A 12,739-nucleotide genomic window follows, 5' to 3' on the forward strand; every position below is an offset into this window, starting at 1 on the left:
ACAGCTCCCTGTCAGTGACACGTACAGGGAAGCTTAAATTGTAAGTTCCTCTAGAAAAAGGGTGAACGTTTTATATTAACAACTTGCCTTCCAGATCTTTTTTTGTTTTGTTTTTTTGTTTTCCCTTTTGGCAGAGAGCTGTAGGCTAATCTTTACCTATTCCTTTTTCTACCATAGAACTTGTCAACCGGCAAAGTAGCACATAAAGAAGAAACATACATGTACAGTAAGCTGTCCTAGACAGTGTGGCACAATGAGACGAGTCAAGAGACGGAGATGGGTTGGAAGACTGCCACTCACTGGCAGGGTGACCTGAATGCGTACTTCAAAATCCCTGAGGCTCAATTTCTTATAGTCATCAATAGCTCCTAAGTTTGGGGAGACTGAATTAGACAACGTGTCGATACAGGTCCTCCGAGAAGCAGGCGTCAGGGAAGTTCATCAGGGGACACATCTGTGAGGTAAAGTGAGGCGAGAACAGGTGGAGGCTGGGAGAGGCGTCAGACCCAATGGCAGTTCGGCCCCTGTCAAGGAGAGGGTGGAAAGGACAAGTGAGTGGAAGAGTTTTGATGGTAGTTCTAAGAAAGTGCAGCAAAGCCGATGGGGAGAACTCTCTATCTCCCAGCGACAGAGCTGCCTTGGCCGCCCTTCCGTGCCTAGTTGTTGGCTAGGGGCAGCCCTTGAGAAGAGTGGCCTTGTGATACTGTAATTTATAAAAAGAAATATATATTTGCTCTTTGTCTCTGTTTCTGGCACAAAACTCCTAAAACCCTTGGAATTTCCTAAGAGATTCCGTAAAGGTGTCTTTTGTTACATTAATGGAGAGGCGTTTGGAATGTCCCTGGGTCACCTAAGGTTGGGGGCAGGGTCCCAACCAACCCCATGATTAGAAGTTTGGAACTTTCAGTCCCACACACCCCAGGGAAGAGAAGGTGACTAGAGACTGAGATCAATCACCAATGGTCAATGATCTCATCAATTATGCCTATGAAATGAAACTCCATTAAAACCCCAAAAGGACAGGGTGCAGAGAGCTCCTGGGTTGATAAACACTTGGAGACTTGGGGAGAGTGTCCTTCACCGGAGTGTCCTTCAACCATACGTAGCCCTTGCATTTCTTCCATTTGTCTGCTCCTGAGTTATTTCCGTTTATAATAAACCAATGACCTAGTAAGTAAAGTGTTTCTCTGAGTTCTGTGAGCCCCTCTAACAAATTAATCAAACCCAAAGAGGCAGTCATTGGAACCTCTGATTATAGCCCGTTGGTCAGAAGTGCAGGTAACAACCTGGGCTTATGACTAGTGTCTATAGTGGGAGCTGTGGGGACACTCTTGCCGGACAGAGTCCTTAACCTGTGGGATCTGACACCATCTCCACGTCAGAATTTAGTTGAATTGTAGGATGCCCAGCTGGTGTCTAAGAATTGCTTGGTGATGTGGAGAAACCCTCCCCCACGCATACATTGGAATTGGTGACCAGACCCTCTTGGCCTCTACACAAAACTAGTGACAGATTTCAGACCACAGCAGCTGGGGCCAGACAGTTACACTCCCTGGGAAAGGCGATCAGAGAGATGCACCCTCAACGGCCACCACCAACTGCATACAAAAGCACTTTGCACAGTAACTGGCATACAGAAGACAATCAACAAATACATTTTCCCCCTTAGATGTCAGACATTGTGTTCATAAGCTGAATGAAGGGTATAGTTTTCCCCAGTTCCAATCAAATTTGAGACGTAAGTTGACCTTCACTCGCCAGAATGCAATACACAAACTGGTAACCTCTCATTCAAATTTGGAAAAGGGATGCTTCCATCAGAGACACGGAGGAGAGAGGAGCGTGATGGCTTAGTTAGCACTCTTCCAGTTCTCATCCCCACTTGCCATTAAGAGCAGAATTCTTGGGATAACAATGCCAGGCCCAGGTTCATAGGTCAGGGGACAAAATGCTTACAGCCAGTTTACACAAGCTTGCAACACGACCAGCAAGCTCTTAAGCGATAAATTCCTGCTCTTGTAGTTTCCACATGTTGCTAAAACATTTCATGCCCTGACACCAGTAAAATCATCTGCTGCTTTGGGTCCTCAACCTCTCAGCTACACTAGCTTCCAACACAGGAGACCTCAAACTTCGGCCTCTCCTTCTTACTGATGAAAGTTTTCCTGTGAAAATAGGAGTCTACACTTTGTGCCCATATAGCGTTCTACTAATAAAACGCCTTCGTATAGGAATGTACAGGTAATGTGTATCTGCACACAGACTTGGTTTCAGGTATCCAGGAGTCCCATGCCAGGCTCTGTCTAGCTTTTGACCTTGGGGACATAATTAACCTCTGTGAGTCTCAATTTCTTCATATACAAACTTGAAATAATAGTTTCTTATCTTGAAAATCTGTCACAAAGTTCAGAGACAATACACGCAAACCACATAGTTCAGTGTCAAAAACATAATAGGTGCTCAATAAATTATAAGTAATATCTTTCCTAGCCTCTAAATCATAGGAAAATATACAGGAAAAGTGTTCTTCTATGCACTATACAATGCCATGTAAGTTATTTAAAAATGCAACAGTAAACTTCTTTAATAATTAATACCATTCTAGTTGCTTAGTAAGTATATGATTATGGGTTGATAGCTTAAAAGAGTGAACATAAAATTTTAAATAATGATAAATAAACCTCATAACACTGGAAGTAGGGTTTTTCTCTATTTTGACTCACCCCCATGGCACACACTTACTGAATTCCACATGTAAAATTAGAAGGTAAATGCTACCAAGTATTTGCTAGCATTTGCTTCATAGAATCTTCCAGATCAAAGTACTGCTAATCCTTACACACCAGGAGCAGAGCATCAGAGTTAGATATTTCTCCTACCTCTTCTTTAGTATTTTCTTAGTTTATTTCATACTTTGATTTTGCATGCCTCAGTCCAAGTGTACACTCCTTTTCAACCAAATTGACTTATTCCTTCCCCTAGGAAACAGGGCCTTCTCTGAAACGTATGGATCCTCTCCTGCCAAGAAGTGAAAAGTCTTCCTATCTTAATCAGGTCAAGGCCCCTCCTTGCTAGGCCCAGAGGTTACTCAGCAGTAGCTGGTACAGAGAATGATTCCTGCTCTGCAACTGTCTGTTACCATGGAGACATGCTAATTAGTGAATGATGAGAAAGCAGAGGAGTTCAGGGTCTATAAAACCATGAGAAAGAAAGGGAAATGAATGGAAAAATATGGATGAAGAGAAATTAGGGTATTTTATGGGGCAAACTGTAAGTAAAGGAGTCCTGGAATGATAGGATCAGAATAAAGAAGAAGAGGGTTATGAGGAGAGAATATCAATGACAGAGATTCATAGGTTGTAAGTTTGAAGAAATGAGGGGTAGAGACTGTAGCTTAAGAAAAGAAATAGAAAACTGCCACCGTGCCAGGTACAAGTCATAAGATCATAGCATGTTAAAAGACCTGAATTTTACAGGTGTTGAATGACAGGATCATTTTTTTCTGAAGGGAAGGAAATGTGACATTCAGGGCCATCAAAATAGATTGCAAATCTCTGCAGACATTTCTCTGCTATAACTCGAATTCACATTTGCCGATTCAACACACTTTCAACAGGGTGGTGCGTCAACGTGCCAGTGCATGGGATTTCTGTCCAATTCTCTGAGCCAAATGTGCCCTTGGACTTCTATATCCAGACCTCCAAGGAACAACAGCATAGAAAAAGAATTTAGCTGAGGGTTTCAGAAACTGGTTTTTAAAAAGATAATACAGAGATAAAACGACAATACTGAAGGGCATATGAGTACTCATACATCTTGGGCATTTTGAAAACTTGACTATGTGATAATATCTATCTTCTACAGAGATAATTTCAGATTATATTAACATAAATATTTTCTATTTTGTTCATTTTACTATACATTATTTAATACACATTATTGCCATACTACATTTGATCTGTTAATACATTTTAAAAGAGACATTTTATGCAAATGCAAAGATATTGTTGAAATTCCAATAAACAGAATAAACAATCTACCCATGAAGGCCAAGGTGTTATGACCAGAATTAGCCCAAATATGAAGGAAGAGAGTGAACCCATTGTGTTAACTAGAGAAAAGTCATGTAGTTAGTTAGCTGTGTCTCATGTGCAAAGTTAATCTCATATGCCTTTGTACATGAACAAATTCACAACATTTCAGACCTTGGAAATTTCCCCCTTGATATTGGAATTTATAGTAAGAAATATATATTTGGTCTTCGTTGCCCTTTCTGGCACAGAGCTCCTAACACCCAGAATTTCCAAGTGAAGAAAACAACAAAAGTGTCCTTTGTTATGTTAAAGATGTAACTTTTGGACCTCACCTAAAACTGGGGGTTGCCAAAAGAACCAAGCATTTGATAAGAGGGTTGGAGCTTTCCATCGCCCTCCCCTGGCCCCCGGGGAGGAGAAAGGGACTAGAGATTGAGATGGATCACCAATGGCCAATGCAGGTGCTGGGAGAGTTGTGAAATGGAAGAGGGTTTGGAAGCTCCACGTTCTTTCCCCACACCTTGCCCCCATCTCTTCCTTCCTTCCTTCCTTCCTTTCTTCCTTCCTTCTGTTATGGAAACCATAACAGAAATTATGGTTTCATAATAAACCAGCCATCTGGTGAGTAAATGGGCTTCCTGAGTTCTGTGAACCACTGTAGCAAATGTATCATAGCCCAGGAGGGGGTTGTGGCAACCTCCAATCTGTAGCTGGTTGGTAGGTCAAAAGCACAAGTGACAACCTGAACTTGATACCTGCATCTGAAGTGGTGGTGGGGAGGAGGGGGCAGTCCTGTAGGACTGAACTCTTCACCTGTGGGATCTGATGCTGTCTCTAGATAGGTAGGGTTAGGAGTGAGTTGAATTGTAGGATACCTAGCTGGTGTCCAAGAACTGCTTATTGGTGTGGGGAAACCTCCCATCACCACCCATACACAAGCACACACATACTCATCAGAATTAGTAACAAGAACCTATTACCCTCTACCTTGGATTTCTTCACCCTAAATTTTCTACAGTGCGGGTCTATCCACATTGTCTTCCATTTTCCTCTCATTCTTCAAATGCAAATCAAATACCATTTTCTCAGGAGAGGCCTGCCAGAGACCTTCACAGGTAGTTAGCACTAAGTACCATTCTTATGGACCTGAAGTGCTTTGTACCTGCCTCTCTTATGGAGTTTCATTCTTGACATTATGTAATTCCTGACATTTTGGCTATTTGTTTCAATAACTCTGTCTCAAGCTATAAATTCCTCAAGGATAGAGACTATATTTTATGCACCTTATATTCTCCAGTATTCCCAGCACCAAGCACAGGGCTTAGAATATAGCAGATACTTGCTCAATATTTATTGAATAAGTATTTATAGTAAATTACAACCAATAACTAATTTGTATAGTGATTTAAATTCTACAAAAGGCTTTCGTGACACTAGTGTGTGAGCTCCTTAAATGTCCATGCGTCTTTGGCTCAGCTCTATCTTTAGGACATTAACTAAACAGGTCCTCAATTAAAATGTGTTAAATAGGGGTGCTTGGGTGGCTCAGTTGGTTAAGCGTCTGACTTTGGCTCAGGTCATGATCTCACGGCTGGTGGATTCGAGCCCCACATTGGGCTCTGTGCTGACAGCTCAGAGCCTGGAGCCTGCTTCAGATTCTGTATCTCTCTCTCTCTCTCTCTCTCTCTCTCTCTCTGCCCCTTTCCCACTCACACTATATCTCTCCATGTCTTAAAAATAAACATTAATTTAAAAAAATGTGTTAAATAAGTCTCCAGACCCAGAATTATCCAAAGACCGTGACTTCCTTTCAAAATAAATAATTCCTCAGCAACATGATGCCTAAAAATGTCTCTCTTCTGTCAATAGAGATCAAATTCGGCCAATACATGTGTATTAAAAGTTAGCTTTTCCTAGGCAATAAATTTTCCCCTAGAGCTGACAAATGCCAGAAGTGAATGTTCTAGAAGCTACAAGAGGCTTCCCCAAACAACTCAGACCCAGACTCGTAATCAGTTGGATGGACAGAGTCCGGAGTCAATCTCAGGTCCTAACGCCAGGTGGAGCCAGCATCAAGGTGAGGCCAGGTGGGGTGAAACTCACAAAGTAAGAACATTGACCCTCTGAAGACTGGTTACTTCCTTCTTTATTACTTTGCTTTCTCTAAAGTCTTTTAACTACACTGTTAAAAATCACCATGTCAGTGATACTGCATTTAAAATGTTTTTGAAAAGCACCATTTGAGGAGGGAGCATCATGAGCTCCAGGAAATCTACTGTCCTTCCTGCTTTACTCCTAGCCATTCTTCTGAGTTAGCCAGATTAAGGAAGTATTTGGATTTATAGGCATGACATACACAAATCCAAATCACTCTCTAGTCCCCAAATATCTCCCCCTCCAATCCTACAAGATAATCTAAACTCCTATAATAGTAATCACTGTAAGTTAAGAATTTGATGGCTCACATTTTTTTTTAATCACATTCATTCTCCCTATCAATACCGAAATCATTCTCCCCAACAATACTGAAAATGAAACACATAGGGAAGATGCATTGGGATGGGGCAAAGGTAAAGAGTGGCACACAGGGTTCTGGGAAGAAGGACAGGCCAAGTGATAATGCCACAGTAGAAGATTCTAAGCAACCAATAAACAGCTTGAGAATACTAAGCACTGGGACCACAAGTTTCAGCTGATGAAGGGAAGGGAGTCAGAAAAGAGAGATGGAAAAAGCTCAGTACAAATTCACTCATCACACAGTTTTGACAACCGTGGTGAAAATCAAAACTGGGTCATCTTGCTCTGGGCCATCACACACAAAAGCATGGCATGGCCTTTTCAACATTTGCTACTGTGCCATACATCAGACCACCTGCTGCTACCAAAATATATGACATTTATAGATTTGTAAATGTGGTGTGTATGTGTGTGTGTGTGTGTGTGTGTGTGTATACTTTTTTTTAATGTGCCCAATCAGGTGATAAACCAGGGATCCTCATAAATGAGATGTAAATCAAAAGTCTTCTAATAGAATTTTAAGTGCAAAAGACCCTATATACTTCTAAATTTCATTCCCATGCGTTAGGTTTTTGGGGTATAAATACACTCTCCCAAATAAGAGAACATAAGTAGATCAGGATAAATCCATTACCTGAAAGCCTAAACTCTAGATTATCTTTATCCCAACAGTATCATCTCCACATATATCAGGCAGCACACTCAGTCTTTGGTTATGAAGGGACCAGTTTATGAAAATACCTCAGTGTTACATAACTATTACTTACAACCTCACACAAAATATTTTTTGCAAATTTTCAAAAACTTCTACTTCTCAGATTAACAGAGCATTTACATTTAAGAAGTAGCATGTAGCTTTTCCAGATATTTTAAAGAAATATCATAAATACCATTTAGTCTCAATATTGCAAGTGGACTTTCTTGGTGAATATATTCTACACAGTCCTACATCTGGGCCTTAAGTTAGAACTGAATTCGTAATCACAGAATTTATAAATTTAGAAAGTTTCTGACAATACAAGGGGCAAGGGAACCAGTGAACCCCCCAGTTAGTTAATCTGCCTTAAATCTGTCTACCATAAGGATTCAGAAACCCAAGTTCTTCCATCACCAAGAGAACCTCCACTTTTGCTCACGCTTGCAGACTCCCCGCGGACAGGCTGGCCTTCATTGCTGCTGCAATGGTACGGCTTCCTCCTCACCACCTTCAACGTCTTCAGTGGTTTCTGGCACTCTTCCAGCCCTTTTAATTCCTATATTGCGTTTGTGAATAACAGAAAGATTACACAGCAAAATTATGAAAATTCTGCCAATCCATCAATTCCTTCTGTCTTAGTCCATTGGATTGGTTTAACAAAATACCGCAGGTTGGGTCGCTTAGAAACAACAAAAATTTACTTTTTACAGTTCTGGAGGCTGGAGGTCCAAAGTCAAAGTGTCAGTATCGTCGAGTGAGAGCTTTCTTCTGAATTGCACACTTTTTGCTGCGTCCTCATCTGACAGAAGGGTCTAGAAAGCCCTGTGAGGGTGTCTCTTTTATAAGGTCACTTATCCTCTTCGTGAAGGCCCTCCACAATCTAATCACCCCCAAAACAGCCCACCTCCTAACACCATCACATTGGGCATTAGGAGTCCAACATGTGAACTTGGGGGAGACACAAATATTCAGATCATAGCACTTTCCAACACACCAAAGGCTATGATCCCCCTTCCAAGTGACCCTGATGAGTGAAGAAGCAGAGAGAAACTAATACAGAGTTTCAGAATGCAAAAAATACCAGCTGGAAAGTAAATGACTAAATATGAGCAGGGATCAAATGATCAGAAGCTCACAGTGAGTAATAAACTAGCAGTGAATTAATAACGGGAGGCCCTAATGTTTACAAAACAATTCAAATATTAGAATGTACAAAGGCAATCACTTTCTCCATATGAATCAGTGCTAGTCAAGACCTTATCAAGACGCACTGCCCTCCATCAGGGCCTGAAATGGAGAATTTTGAGAAGATTCCGCCAAATATCGCCACCGAGAGGATGCAAGTGCTGGAGAAAGCTCTGGGGAGGTTTAATTATTGTCTTTGGGTGTGTGAGGCTCCCACACAGAGTAGAGAGTCATGGAAGAATGGAATCGAAGCCATGTGTAAGGCCAAAAGCACTGGATTCATAAGGCAACAGCAGAAGGCATTGGATTCAGACATTTTCTGGCTTTGAGTGTTATTGAATAATTGATTCAAACAACAAGCTGGATTGAGGACTCGTTCTCAAAGATCTTTCAGAGCCAGTTTTTCATCTCTCTGCACCTAAGAAAGGAACGGGTAAGATGGAATCTCTGGTTCTCTAGTTCAGTCAATTCTTGATTATCTGTGATTCTGTACTGATTTATCAATTATTCAAACAATTTAGAGAAAAGCTATTTTTCTCCTGCAAAGCTGATATTTAAGTATCAGATGCTCAATACCCTATCGTAGCTTTGGGAGCTCTCAGTCGAAAGACACCACAATATTGAACTTTTATTATCAACAATTCTAAAATGAATTTTAAATTTGTGACGCTCAGTAACAAGTCAAAGTTTGTCCTGAACTAGGAAAATATACATATGTTTAAAGAAAGTCAGACTTTCTATGTTCTGATTCTAATGACTTGTTTTTCTCTCCTAGCTCTGCCGAGTCAATTTAAACCAGTGAAATGGAGTAATTTCATAATGGCACAAACAGGGCGCAGCTAAAAAAAAAAAAAAATCTTTTTCTACTGTCAAAGACAAAGACCTCAAGGAGATAAACTCTTGTTACCTTGTTATTCCCTCCCCGACATCTGACAGGCATTTCTACTATGGGATTTTTTTTTTTTTTTTGCCTCAAAAGAAGCAAAAACAGAATGCATATAGTTCATCAGGATATCTGTGAACGAGACTATTTTTTTCTTTTCAATATGACAAGAAATTAATATTTGAGCTTTCCGAATTTCTTAAAACTTATACTTGTTAACAAAATTATGATGTGAAAATAGTTTTAAAAGAAAAAAAGACAAAGAAAATCTAATTCTATAAAAATAAACTCATGTTCCTGGAGGATGGAAATCAGATTGCCTTTAGGATCTCTGAGAAAAACATCCAAGGAAAGACCAAACAAATGCGAGAGAACTTAGAAATAGTACAAAAAGAAAAAAAAAAGAGAGACTTTTCAACGTTGTTGCAAATAGTGGGCTTGATCATTTTTCCCATTTGATCCCCATTTGATCAGTAATGAAGAAGTACATGAAATATTTTACAAGAAAATCTGAGGCTATTGAGCGTAAACCTTGAAAGTTTTGTAGTAATTCCTAATAAATAGCACTCTTAAAAGTGTTTTATTTTTAATCTGGCTGTTAAGCATTCTCTGGAGTTAACTGTCTTATATTCTTCTAATGTTTTAGACGTTTTCCACCAATGTCAAATAGAAGTTTACTTTTCTCAGTGCTAATATACTAAACATACCAAGTAACTCATAACGTTTCTCTCTTTACAAACCTCAAGTGTATAAAGGTTACAAGTGGTAGAATTCAAATAAATGTATAATATTTTATCAAAGGGAAACTTCACTTTCATGGTGATACACATGCCCTGGGACATTTTTCCCAGGTAAAAACATCTATCTACAGCTGTGTGTATAAAGACAAAATAACATAGTGTGGAATGGCATTTAACTAAATTATATAAGCTACTGAATTACTCTTGCAATTGTAATTTTTTTTCTTAAGTGAGTATTTACATGTTTTTATGGGTTTAGCCTAGACACTTCTACGTAGTTAGTGTTCAGTAAATATCAGTGATTTATTTGGGAAGAGGGAAGTGTCTTAATCTGCACAATCTCTCCAGTCTGCTTGCTTACTAAATTCAGACAGGATCAAAAAATTAGAAACTTTTGCTCTTTGAAAGACACTATTTACAAAATGATGATACAAGCCCCAAACTGGGAAAAAGTATTTGCAAAATATATATTGGATGAAGAACGTGCATTCAAAACAAGTTTAAAAACGCTCATGGCTTGACAAGAAAAAGACATACAGCTAAATTATTTTCAATGAAAAAACATTTGAACAAACTTCCCAAAACTTCACAGATGGTAACTAAAGACATGAAACAATGTTCAATATCATTAAGTCATTAGAGAAATACAAATTAAACTGAGTTAGATATCACTACAAACCAAGCAGAGTGGCAAAAGTGTTTAAACCAACAGTGCCAAGTGTTGGTGAGGATACGGAACAACTGGAATTCTCATCTGTTGTTCCTGGAATGTAAAATGTTCCAACCGCTTTGGAAAATAGTTTGACAGTCTTATGATGCATTTTCCATTTGGTCTACCAATCCTATTTCTAGGTATTTGCCCACGAGAAATGGAAAGGCATGCCCACACCAAGACCTGTGAGGTTAATTTTTATAGTAGCCTTATTCATAATTGTTAATAACTGGAAACAACCCAAATGTCCACAAATTAATGAGTGCACATATAAATTGTAACACAAGCATACGATGGAATATTACTCAGAAAATGAAAAAGAACAGACTAATGCTACCTGCAACAGTGTGGATGAATCTTAAAAACAATATGCTAAGTGAAAGGAGTCAGGCACGAGAAAACTCCATGACTCGATTTGTATGATATTCTAAAAAAAAGGCAAAATTATAAGGACAGACCAGATCTGGTGGGTGCTGCGGGCTGGGAGTGAGAAAGGAGAATGATTACCCAGGCACATGGAGGAGGCTTTGGGGGTGATGGAAAGATTCTGTTTCTAAATTGTGATGGAGGTTACCTATTTACTTTTTCCAAAACTTAGGAGGTAAGATATTTTAAAAGGGTAATTTTTACTTTATGAAAATTATACCTTCAACAGGCCTTTGACTAAAAGGAGACGTGTGTGAGTGGGTTTACACACCCATAGGTAAAGTGATGGCCAAGCAGCCTGCCTGCCGATGATGAGGACTGATCAGAGGGATTAGGTCATGCACCACGATTCCATTTAATTTCACTAGTTGACTCTATGCTCATGGGGGGGTTTTATAAAGAACTGCCATCACCCCCAAACGCCATGAACCAGCACTGCCCCAACTCCCCCCAGTCAAATACACCAAGCTTTTCACATTTTATTTGGTTTGGGTTTTGCGCTCTTTCCCTTTAAGTGTTAAATTGTCAAGTTGGTGGCCCGACCACCCCCATCTATCCTAAGATGTTTCGTTTGCCCCTTTTATAGGGTCTTAAACTTAACCCGAGTCATTTTCTAAAGAGCGATAATGGAAGTGTTACGGGCAGATTGCGATGCACAAGTGCAGAGTAAAGCTTTTACTTAAATGGAACCTACCCACAAAAGGAAGAACCCCAACGTCACCGCAGCAGGGCCATAGCGGTGACGGCGGTGAAAACACTATTATCAGGAGGATTCATTTCCACCTTACTTTAGACCTTTTGCTGTAATTCCTTATATAAAAATCTCTTTCTTTCCTTGACCATTAATACTGATAATTATATCTGTATTTCTTAAGAATATTATGAGTTGCCATTTCTGCATAGTAGCAGATTGAATTTATTCACCTTACGGATATATTATTATCACAGATAATAACTGCAGCATGATAATTATCATTAATTATTCATTTGGATTAAAAGGCAAATAGGCTTGTATTCAAGGGTCTTCCAGAGCACCGTTCATTGTTCCCGAGCCCTGTGTGCCAGTGTGACTAATTCATACTCTTTTCTGAGCCACTGTTGACATCTGACGGGTCCCATATGTATTTATTTGAAAATATAATAAAAGGAATAAGTACACCGTTTCGGGATGGAGTCACTAAAATAGACATATGGTTTCTTCTTTGCCCTTTAAGTGAGGGTGTGCAATTGTCTGTTAAAACCAGGCCGCCGTGAGCATTGCTTCGGTAGATGTGTATGTATTTCCTTTCTTTGCATCCTTGCCTCGGACTATTTAAGCTCATATAAGCCTGTATATTTACATAATAGCTTTTTGCAAAAATAATAATGTGGTGAGTCATATAGTTTATCCTTCATTGAACAAAATGTTTTTAGCAGGGTTGTTTGTGCTTGTGTTTGAAGCTGACTTCAGTTTAATATGCAAAAAGAGCCTCTGCAAAGTTTGGAAAATCCGTAGAGAAATCAGAAAGAGAGAGGAGACAGAGAAAGAGAGGATGATACGTCTTA

The sequence above is a fragment of the Prionailurus bengalensis genome, chromosome A1 (genome assembly GCF_016509475.1).
Source record: "Prionailurus bengalensis isolate Pbe53 chromosome A1, Fcat_Pben_1.1_paternal_pri, whole genome shotgun sequence".
NCBI lineage: Eukaryota > Metazoa > Chordata > Mammalia > Carnivora > Felidae > Prionailurus > Prionailurus bengalensis.